Here is a 12,998-nt window from a genome sequence, read left to right on the forward strand (position 1 = left end):
GGCAATGACCAGGGCTTATTTACAGCCCCTTACCAGCTCCTAGCACAGTGTGTGGCCAACAGTTATTAACTGCTGTATCGCCAGAGCAATACCTGACATATAGTGTGTATTCAATAAAGCTTTGTGGAAGGAAGAAAGAAAGGAAGGAAAGATGGGTGGAAGGAAGAGAGGAGTAATATAAAGATCTGGTTTACTTTACTCAGATACCTATTTATTCTGACTATAGGTAAACTAATCTAAAGAAATATACATATATGTTTATTAAATATATGTAAATATATACTTATAAATGTAATATATATGTTCAAAACAAATATAGGATATTTTAATTTTATATATAAGTATAACATACTTTATATTTATATATATGAGTTGGCTTGTTATGGTTTTATTTATAAAAATATTAATATTTTATTTTTAAAGATGTACTCAAGTAGGATTGAAAATCAAAGGTAAGACAAAGTTTATTTCATTAAATCATCAGAGTACAGTTGACCTTGGACAACATGGTTTGAACTGCATGGGTCTACCTATAAGAGGATTTTTTCAATAAATACTGTAAATGTGTTTTCTCTTCCTTATGATTTTTTAAACATTTCCTTTTCTCTAGCTTACTTTACTATAAGAATACAGTATATAATACACATAACATACAAAACGTGTTAATTAATAGTTTACGTTATTGGTAAGGCTTCTAGTCAACAGTAGGCTATTAGTAGTTACGTTTTAGGGGAGTCAAAAGTTATACACAGATTTTCTTCTGTAGAGGGTCACACCTCCAACCCCCACATTGTTCAAGACAGGTCAACTGCAATTGGAATCAAATTGTTCATCTCCAGTCAAATTTACACACATTTAACGGTAGTAGCTTATGTTCTGTTGGCTGTGAAAACTGACAGATCTTTACATCTAATAGATACAAACCTAAAGACATGGGGAAATGAGCGGTCGCACTGCAGAAGTGACATGCTGATTAATACATGTTAATAAACTAAATCTCTTCACTTAAATTAGTATTTCTTTGCTACCTTTTCTACACAGAGAAATTGATCCAAATATTTAGATAAAATCTGTGTAAGGGAGAATAAACTGAATGACAATAACATTTTGAGTGGGGGCAAAGATAAAATATTTCACTGAGAAGTTTGTCCAAGGGCCTTGGAACGGTTGTATGGCTTTAATAATTACTTATTAATGCAAATCACATTTTTGTATATGACCAAATAGTTCACTTGCTAGTAGGCTTTCCACACAGTCAGATGACTCTGGGATGTCAAAAACTGGACGTGGGCTGTCTCAAACATCTGTAGGGGTCAGGCAGGTAAGGTAACTTACAATCCAGTAACCACTCAATTTGATTGTGTCGGGCTAAACATCCAGCCTATTTTCACCATCACAAATGCAGGTCCATTTTGCTAAGCATGCAGATTTTTGGAGTGAGTTTAAGAAACTGTACTATTATATAAAATCTATTTTTAAATATTTGAAACTAATTTAATTTTCAAAAAAGAGAGAGAGACTTTTCAGACAAAATAATAGAGATGTGGAGTCTCTGGCCTGGACTGTAAGGGGACTGGATGTGCACAGACACACGAACAGCAAAATTTAGGTTTCAATTTTTAAGGCTGAACAGGACCCTCTGATTTGAAGTATAGGTCTTACAGTTTTAACTTATTTATTTCTCTGCTTTTCTCCTCTAAAAGCTTCTAATGACAATAGTATAGCCCCAAAGTGTTGGCTCAGATGGTCTGGATAGCTGAATATGAACATATTCCAACAAGCCAATGAGCTTGCTCTCTTGTCTATAAAGCATGAACTAAATATTTATTGAGAATAGTGTATTGCGAAGCCAAATTAAGAAATATATGAACATATCCCTATGGAGAATGTGCACCCAGGGATACTTTTAGTAATAATTACAAGAAAACCACTTGAAAAGAAAACATGAAGTGTAGTTCATTCACCCCAATTGAAATGACTACACAGTCGGCAGATAAAGCATTATGTGCCCTTGACTGACACAGCAGATTGATTTATAATCTTTCCACTGTAAACAAGCCATTTATCTCTCCCTGAGCTTTATCAGGGATGCTCTTCTTCGGAGGTGCTTCCTGGCCTGTCTCGTCACATGCTCTGACATCTGCCAGTTTTGTGGCAGACACTGCCTAGTGAAGTCTAAGTTTAAACAGTTCCATCCTCTGGGAATTCCCTGAACAGAAATTTCTCTGACACAAAATTCAAAGTCTCTAGTGAAGCCTTTCACAGAGTTCACGAGATAACCTGGCCTGCTTTTCTGTCACTTATTCTCACTTACCTACATTTTCAGAGATTTGTTTGGTTTAGTCTAATAGAAATGAGGGTGTTTTTTATTATGAATGAACTAAAACCACCATAAAGGCATCTGGACTCTTGGCAGTTGCTATAAGCCAGATAATGTGTCTTTTCCTCTCTCGGCACACATTAAAAGAAAAAAAATATTTTATGTACATTCTTTTAAACAGAATATTGACAATGAATTTAAATACCATTCACTAGGGAAAACAGAACAAGTTTTTTAGTTCCAAATTAAATTGCTACAAATGAGAACATGATTGCAAACTCAAGCTTCTAACCAGTATCGAAAGTAGTACTATATGTACCTGAGCACTATATGTACTGAGGTGAAGATGAACCTGTTCTGATTTGTGTGTGTCATTTGGAGTTCGGATGTGCTTGCTGAGCAGTCACTCCCGAATATATTCTTTACTCACTCGCCGCATAGCTGTGCAACGGGGAACAGAGCTGAGCAGGCAAAGCTGTGTGTCCCACTGCTCTGAACACCTATTAGCTGTACTATTCCTGTTCCTCCCAGGGCATCTGACACCTGGGAGGCAGAGGGGCAGCGCATTAACTGAGCTTTTAGAATACTGCCGGCGTTTCTCTTCTCTTGTCTCTACTCTCAGAACAAAAATATGGCTTTCTTTTAAAAAAAAACAACCTTTTCCTAGCTCACTGCTCTTCTCATCTGTACTTTCTCGCTTCCCCTGCACTGTCCCAAGCCCAACGAGAAGCACCGTTGAAGGCCGCAGGAAGCTGCGCGTTAGAGGCGCTGGCCTTCTTGGTCCTGCATCATTTGCAGAGGGCACAGCCTTCCTAGAAACTCCCTCCTGGTTCTCTCCCTTCCTCTCTCACTGCCTGTTCCCAGCTTCCCTTCCTCCTCCACCCGATGCGGATAGATATTCCCATCACTGCAGTGCCCTCTTTATTTATTAGTATACTCATTCTTTAGTATTCTTCAGTTTTCATAATATTCTTTAGTCATTAGTATTATCTTCCTTTGCCTTTCTCTAATGGATTCGACAATCACAGATTGTTAATTTGATAAAAGCTCTGGATACGTCCTGCATATGTCTGGACTAGAAGCATAACAGAGCACTGTGCTTGAGGGCAGGCTCTCCAGCTTGACTTTAACTTAGGTTGAAACTCCAGCATTTCCCCTTATTTGTAGAGACGTAGGGCAAAGTGCTTAACTTCTGTGTGTCACAGTTTTCTCACCTGCAAAATAATAAAGTGCCTACCTTACTGCTATGGGAACGAAGTGAGTAACATGGTTTTAACGAAATGGTTAGAATCGTACTAAAGGTATTACAAACTTTCAATCAATAGCCCACATTTCTGTTATATATGTCCTTTCCAAAGTTATCCTTTCCCATAAATCTCGATTTCCCATGGCCTAATTTAATCTGCCTTCTCCAGGCTCAACTCAATAGCCAACTTTTTCATGAATATCAATTCACTCTCTTGCTTGAAAACTTCCAGTAAGTTGCTTCAATTAGAATAAAATCCAACACCTAAACCTGATCTAAATATTGCTCCTACCACCCTTTCCAAACTCATCTCCTCTTACTATTCTCTGTGTTCACCTGCCATTTGTTGGACAATGGAACTGGTTGAACTCATTCTCACCAGAAACTCCCTGCATAGACCAAATTTGGCCCAAATCTCCAAAAGGAAGCCTCCTCTTCATCTTCAGCCTCTTAACTCAAATGGTACCCCTTTGAGAGCCTATATTGTTCATCCAAACTAGAGTAACTCTCTCCAACTATGTGTATAGTCACTACAAATGTTCATTTTTCTTTATATCACTTCAAACGTTTTAAAATTATACTACTTACTTGCTTAATTGTTTTCAGCCCTCCCAAATAGACTACAAATTCCTTGAGAAATGGGGTCTCCTTTTGCATTTTGATAGTCTGTCATGCTTAAAATGTTGTGGAACAGATAGTAGAAGATCAAAAATATTGCCTGGGTATGTAAATAAATCATTTAATGATCTGATAGAAATAATCTTTACCTCATCTGTATATCTTTTCTGATATTTCTCATCTTCTGTCTTATGCTGAGGTACTTTGTGAATACGTCTTACTTACCCCATTAGACTCTTAAGCTACTTGAAGTCAGAAACCTAATGTTTATTCCTCTATACATACTTTTTAGTCGTTTGCAAATTATTTTTCACCTACTAAGTATCAATAAATATTTGTAGACTAGATGAATGAGCAAATGCATGCCAAATTTCTCTCTTTTTCTGTTGCCAAGTGAATATCTAATTGGTATTAAAAGACATTAGAGCTCTGGAGTTACAGGTAAGTATCTTCTAGGAATTAGAACTCAAAACACTCAGCTGTTAGACTTGAAATAAACCACTGCACGCCATAAAATTCACTAAAAATTTATTGGCCACCAAGGCCCAGGATAGGCATTAAATTCGCCAACTCTTTTTCCCCATTGTTACCAGAAATAATAAAAGAACATGGTACAAATACCTATACAGCACCAAAAGAAGAATAAAAAATGTCACTTAAATGAACAAAATAAATAACAAGCAGAAAAGAATGAGTACAAAAGCTAACAGCAATAATTGTCTTTAAACCAAGAATAATGATAACATAGTAATGCTGAAAGTAATGCTGATCAAGACAAAAGCATTTTATTTTAAAAAATAAAAAATTAACCTCAATAAGAAAAAAAACTAATGCTTCAATATAGGGAGCCAACTGATGAACATACATCAGAAACACTTTTAAAACCACATGAAACAATATTCATCTACACAAATTTTCAGGTATTAGCTCAAATCAGACAGCTGGAATGTTATTAACGTTCCCAAAGGCTATCATCTCCGTCACCAGAAACATTGCTTCATATCATTGTTTATTCATCTTTAATGAAAAATAATGACTAAATAACCTCCAACAAAATATTTACAAGAATTTTTTAATTGTCATAAAGTTCATGCTCGGAAGAAACTACTTGAAAATAATTATAAGATTTTTAAATTTTATCTTAAAATAACAGTATAGAATTTTTAATATTAGAAAATGTTTTCTCTTAAATATTGTTTTTAGTGACAGGTTTTTGCAAACTAGCTGATTTGTCCTAAACTTTGTGGCATCATTTTGGTGAGTATGTTAGAGATACTACACAAAAAAAACAAGAATTCTCCAAAAAAGAAACAGAAATGAATATAAGGACATTAAGAATAAATTTTAAAACTCATAATCTTTATCCTTCTATATATGAAAACATTGTTAAATAATAACAATGCTTTTCTTTTTATGAAAAATATTTAATGTATTTTCTCATGTGGTGATAGGCAATAGTATAGATTTGAAGTATGTATCAACTGCTAATTTAAATCGTTTTTAGCTTAAAAACTTTTAGCAAGCCTATACTGAGACGCTTCATTCTTAAAAATTCACATCTGTCTAGTACGTATGCCATGCAACTTAGAATACCTATTACCTGTTTTCTTTTTACATCCCAGTTCTTCCTCCAAGCCACAGCATCTCTTTCATGTGCTATTAAAACAGTATCTTCATTTATCAGAGTTTGCCCCTGTGTTCATTCCTTCTATCTTTGTCCTGATCACCTCCCACCGTTAAGCACAGTCCATGCACTGCTTATCTTATGGTCCTCTGTTGCTCTATAAAGGCATAAAATGTCTTTGCACCATTGTCTATAGAATACACAGTCATGCGCCACATGCTGATGTTTTGTTCAATGACAAACCACTTATACAATGGAATGATGATATACTTATCATCATAAGATCATAATGAAATGGAAAAATTCCTGTTGCCTAGTGACATCATAATGTCATAAGACAATATATTACTCATATGTTTGTGGTGATGACGGTTTAAACAAAACTACTGTACCCACATTCACATAAAAGTATATATATATATAGTATATACAATTATGTACAGTACATAATACTTGATAATAAATGACTATGAGACTGGTTTATATATTTACTGTTCTATACTTTTTATCATATTTTAGAGTGTACTCTTTCTACTTAAAAAAATACTTTGTTGTAAAACAATCTGCCGTGTTCCACTGGCAGCAGCCTCATATATCTTGTGTTTACCATGTCTCTTGGTTGCATCATTTTCTCTTGTGTTTAATTTAACCTTGTGTTGTTTTGTACAGTAACATGCTGTACAGTTTTGTAGCCCAGGAGCAATAGGCTACACCATATATCCTAGGTATACAGTAGGCTGTGCCACTTAGGTTCTCCAGTATTGCACAATGACAAAATCACCAAGGACACATTTTTCAGAACGTAACCCCATTGCTAAGCAGCACATGCTTTTTCACGTTCTGGTCTCACTTTTTTGAAATGCCTCCCACCACTTATTGGATTGGCAAAATGCTCCTCCTAGTTTAGAACAAGCTGAAAACTGAATTTTTATGTCAGAACTCCCTTGCTATATGTAGGCAGAATTGATGGCTCTGTTCCTAGGGATTCTAGAATATTTTGTAGGAACTAGCTTGTAGTATTGCATATATCACTCTGCACTATAATTATTTGTAGTCTTGTGCATCCTACCAAAGCCCAAGCTCCTTGAAGTTTAGTAATATACCTTACTTTTCTTTAAATCTGTTTAAGAAAGATAGGTGGATGAATGGATGATAGTTGATGTTAGATTTTAATGATGGCATTACACATTTCTTATAAGTTAACATATTTTATAGAAATCAATTCATTAATAAATCTCTAACACTATTACTACACCGTGGCACATCAACAAGTCCTAGAGCATTTGAAATAACAGACACTCTAGTAACTAACTGACTTCCTGAACTGTTACCATTATCGAGATCGACTTAATGATTTCCTTTGAAACATGAATTTAGAGAGACACACAAAAGCAATGAATGAAGAATTTTATTTTTCATTTCTTTGTAAGGTTTACTTGACTAGTATTCTTTTCACCTAATCACAAAATAGTAGTTAAAAATTCTTGAACTGTGCTTCTGGTATTTTTATTTTTTGCCCAGAAGACATCTCACGTTATGCTACAAGCTGCCATAGTCCGTGAGTTTTCTCTAGGTATATTTCCAATAAAGGGGCACTGACAAAAATGGAGTGACAGAGGGTGACTTTAAAGTCAACCAGTCAGTCACAGATGTGCTCCTAGAAATGCATTAGTGTTCAGGGACCGAAATACATGCCCTGAATTACATCCTAGCCAACTGATGCTGATAGTAATGTAACCGACTGGAAAAGTGCTACCAATCTTTGGGTTATCAAAGATTATTGGAGTCATAATAGCAGCATATTTTCATTAGAAAAAATACATGTGCAAGACAGTATCCCTTCTCCTTTTAGGAGGAAAATAATGTGAGTAGTTTGCTGGATATTTTTAGTATATTATATTCTGTCATGCATGTGTTAGACAAGGGAATGATAAACAACCAGGAACTTTGGTCCTCAGTTTTTCTCACATAGGGAGAGCATTCGCTGAAGTGTAAAAAGGAGAAAATAAATATAACTCAGAGAAAGCTGGAAGCAAGGAGGCCAGGAGATTAGCAAAAAAAAAAAATAAAAGATAAATAATATTGAGGATTGAGGAAATGTCTGCGTTATAAGAACTCTTTTGGATTAAATCAATTTCCCCCAGGTAATATTGAGCAGCAATTTCACAGAATTAGAAGCCCAATCCTTCTTTCTGTGTGTAGTACTCTTGGCTCAGAAAGCAATAACTACTAAAAAACAACCATCATGCAGCCTCTTGTGTCAATACAAGGCAACAATGCCTAAAGCATGACCTCTAACTACACCTTAAATCACTCATGTGTCTGTTTCATTAACAGGGCAATGTAGCCATAGCACATTGTTCCATGTCAACATTGTGGATTCCACCATTTAATTTAAAATTGACATTGGAAAGCTCTCTCCTGAGTTAGTTTATGACTGTTGCTTTCACCAAAAGCCTATAGGTAATTCCACAGATATTAAATGTCTGAATCTGGACTCGGAAATACAGTGCACATAGATTTTTGGCAAATTGAATTTTGGAACATTTTAGCAGATTTGATTCATCATTACCAGATACTAGGAGACCACTGATTCTTGAATTTCCACAATTCTTGAAAAGTTGGGTAGCAGGAAGACTTATACAACTCTACATCTAACTGATTTAAAGCATATATATTCAGGTAGTAAAAGAAAAGTGCAACACAAAAAAGTTTGTTTAAATATATAACTTGTGTGAAATTCATAATATCTTCACCTAAATGGCTCTTCATATTCAGAAAAATCCTGGTTCAAATGATGTTATGATAAGATCCTTTACACTTCTATATATTTACAAGGCTCAGAACTTTTGTTGAATTCATTGGGGCCAAAAAAGTGATTTAGACCTAAGTGAATACTTTGATTTAGTTCAACTTTATTGGCTGGTGTTATTAAGATCTTGGGACAATGGAATAGGCTCACTAAAATGCAAGTAACTTAGTTTAAGACTAAGACTGGGAAATTAAGAAAGATTAAGAGAAAAGCATTCAGAAAGTGCTTTGCACTGTCACATATTAAAAAGATAGAAATATAAGACACAGTCTTATTCTCAAGATTAAGTTAAATGGAAATACAGATATTAAGAAACCATATACAGAACTCCTACTTTATCTGTGATTTTGCTTTTTGAGGTTTCAGTTATCTGCAGTAAACTACAGTCTGGAAATATTAAATGGAAAATTCCAAAAATAAACCATAAGTCTTAAGTGGCATGCCATTCTAAGTAGTGTGATAAAATTTTGTGCAATCCCACTCTGTCCCACCAAGACATGAACCTTTCCTTTGTCCACCAAATCCATGCTGTGAATGTTAAGGGCCCATTAGTCAGTCAGTAGCCTCCTCAGTTATCAGATCAACCATCTTGCTACAGTAGTATCGCAGTGTTTATGCTCAACTAACCCTTGTGTAGTAGCCTAACTCAGTGTCACGAGGCCTACGTCATTCACTTCACTCTACCTCAGTATCTCAGCATGTAGGTATTGTATTATCTAATACAGTCATAGGAAGAAGAAGGGTGCATACAGTACAGTAAGATATTTTGAAAGAGGCAGAGAGAGAGAAAGAGGGAGAAAGAGAGGAGACCACATTTACATAAATTTTATTAGAGTATATTATTAAAGTTGTCCTATTTCATTATTACTTATTGTTGTTAATCCCTTACTGTGCATAATTTAGAAATTAAACTTTATTATAGATATGTACATAGGAGAAAAAGGTATGGTATACATAAGGTTTGTTACTATCTGTGCTTTCAGACATCCACTAGGGTCTTGGAATGTTTCCCCTGCAGAGAAGGGAGACTACTGTAATACAATATGAAAAGTACTAGAATCCAAGTACATATGAAGGGCATAGGAGATACAACATTCAAACATGACTCAGGAGGACTGAAGTGTGTGATATACTCAAAAACAATGCCTATATGTGAATTAATACTTGGAACACTAGTAATTCTGAATCAGCAACGCTATACCTGAAAATATTACCATCTTCCCCACTACAATATAATTTATGCTTTATAAAACTGAATTGTATTTTAATTGCTCAAAAAGACTAAATTGCTTTCTACTTTCCTGCTACTCTTTGAATGAATTCTGCTTTACTTGTGAACAGTAAATAATCATTTTTCATCTATCTTCTATGTTATCTTCCCTATTCATTCACTTCCAGCTCTCCAGATGATATTTAGTTACATTCCCTGTGTGCTACCAGAGGCCTTTCTATTTATGTCCACTTCATAACTTATCATCAGCTTACCTGCAAGCTTACTTTATCAGGCAGTATAATTCCTGAGAATAAGAATGTATCCCATTCTTCTCTGTAATTGCCTCAGTGCTTGATATATAGGAGGTGTTCAATAAAGGTTTATTAGATGAACATGTGACTGCATGCATGAAAGTACCCAAGATTATTTAAGAGCAGTGAATGACCTCCACAGTGTGATATGAAGGTTGCCATATTCATTCATCTGCTGTTGCTTAAATCCATCTCTCCTAGTCTTGAGGCTATATCCATCCTTGAATACTTTCTATGAGAACTATCCAAACAGTACAGTGAGGACTTTAAAGGAGATAGACAACTTTCTGGGACAAAGCAGAATGTAAAATTTAAGGTAAGTAATGGGTTGTCAAAAACACACTTTACCAATTTCATAGTTTCCCTAAGACCTAACATTGAAAACATCTTATCTAGAATTTATGCTCCCACTCACAATGCTTAGTGTTTATTTTAATAATACCCTCAATACCTCTTTATAGGCATTATCAAATTCAATGATTCCAACTAATATAGCCCCTGAACTCCTGAGGGGTTCTAACAATACTTGATGCCACAGACCACCTGCCTAAAAAAAGAAGGGGGAAAAAAAGCTTATGACAGTCACCGTATTGAAGAAGGCTAAAAGAATGGTCAAAGCATTCTTTTGTTGAATCCACTTCAGAAATGAGCTATTATTATCTGAACTATGGTCTTCTTAAGGCTGAGAGAATCAAGGCATAAAATAAAACTAAAGTAAGCCATAAATGTAGGCTTGCACCAGGCCACTGAAATTTCCATTTGTTCTCAAAACAGCTTTCTATAAGCAAGGTCGATTTTCTGCTTAGAATTTCAATTCTGTATATTCTCCCAGGTAGACAGATGCTAAGCAGTTGCACAATTGTGATAACAGGAGAAAAAGGCATTTTACAGGGAGTAAAGTTAGTAATTAGCATTTAAGTGGGTTTTTGAAGGCGCCTCAGATCCTAGGTAGACAAAAGACAAAGGTATTAATGATGTTGTTAATGTCATAGGGAGGACACTTCAGATTTCATAGCAGTTTAATCTCTTGTGACCTTCTGAATGTTTTATCATTTGTGGTAAATTTAAAAAATGAACACAGGAGATTAAAGACAGTGGTGGACTGAGTGGAAGCTACACTGACACTCTCCCAGGACCAAACAGGAATTACAACTAAAATATAGAAAAACCATCCTGAATAATCAACTGTAACTGAAGACTAGCAGGAGAGCACTCTCATAAACAAGGAGGAAAAGTGCGGACCACATAGAGACTGGTAGGGAGTGAGGAGACTTGAGAGGGCTGGCTGGGCTCCCACAGGCAGCAGCTGAAGGTCGGGAGGGATATCTCAGCTGTGAGGGGTTCCCACTGAGGACTCTGGGGCCTAAACCCCAGGCTTGGCTTCCCAGCCCAGAGCACCAGAACTGAGAAAGGTGCCCACATAATATCTAGCTGTGAAAAGCAGCTGGTTTCTGTCTGCCAGGGAAAGATGGCTAGAAAGGCAGGCACCCTCTTAAAGAGCCAACACACACATTTTTGTGTGCAGCCACTCAACTTGGGATTCTGCAGAGGGAGGGCAGAGTGGACTGGAGGTGTAAGGAGACTTTAGGGTTGTGGGCTCTGGAGATAGAGCTCAGAGGGTACCTGTGTAGATTTCTGTGCCAAGTCATTCCCCCATATGGCAGAAGATATCTTTCACAGGCAGAAATTTACTTTCCAAGCAGCATTTGCCTGGTGGGGGAAGCAATTGCCCCACCCTGCTAGAAAATTTGTCACCCTACCCAGAGGAGTTTCTTCAGCCTGAGGCTCCTTAAGAGACTGATAACAATCAGCCGCCCCAACCTGTGAATTTCTACAGCCTGAGGCTCATTAAGAGAATCAGATTAATCAGCCTGAAGGCACAGGCAAACCTCAGAGTGCTTTGAGTCTTTGCCTGATCTGTTTCTGTACCCAAGCCTTGGAAAAGAATTTGGTGTGCATCTTGGTACTGTTGAAACACAACCAGACAGAGCAGAGGGGACCTCAAGCTGTGGGTTGATGAAAGCTCCAAACAGGCTACACAAGGGCAGTCATAAACAACATCTCACATTGGCCAGCACCAGAGACCCTCCAAAAAGACTGAGAGTCCTAGCAGATCTACCTAATACATAGAAACAAACCCAAATAAGAGCCAACATGGGGAGACAAAACACATGCCCCATGTGAAAGAACAAGAGAATTCTCCAGATGAAGAGCTAAGTGAAATGGAGATAAGCAATCTGTCAGATATAGAGTTCAGAATACTGATTGTAAGGATGATGAAAGAAGATAGGGAGGCCCGGCCAGGCATGGCTCAGTGGTTGAGTGTCGACCTAGGATCCAGGCAATCGGGGTTCGATTGCCGGTCAGGGCACATGCCCGGGGTTGCGGGCTCGATCAATGACTCTCTCATCATTGATGTTTCTATCTCTCTCTCTCCTTCTCCTTTCCTCTCTCTGAAATCAATAAAGATATATTTAAAAAAAAAAAAAAAGATAGGGAAACTATGAAGGAAATGAAGAAAGACATAGCAGAAATGAAGAACACATTGGAGGGAATAAGCAGGAGATTAGAGGAAGCAAAGCACTGGATCAGTGAATTAGAAGACAAGGTAGGAAAAAAATCACTCAATCAGAGAACCAAAAAGAAAAAACAACTAAAAAATAGGAGCACAGTCTAATGGAGCTGTGGGACAACATGAAACGTAACAATATTCACATCATAGGACTGCCAGAAGAGGTCAGAAAAAGTCACACAAGTTTCAGAGGCACAGAGAGTACCAAGCAAGAAGAATCAGAGGCCCACCCCCAAACACATCATAATTAAAATACCAAAATTTCAAGACAAAGGGAGAATC

The sequence above is a fragment of the Miniopterus schreibersii genome (assembly GCF_964146895.1).
Source record: "Miniopterus schreibersii genome assembly, chromosome: 5".
NCBI lineage: Eukaryota > Metazoa > Chordata > Mammalia > Chiroptera > Miniopteridae > Miniopterus > Miniopterus schreibersii.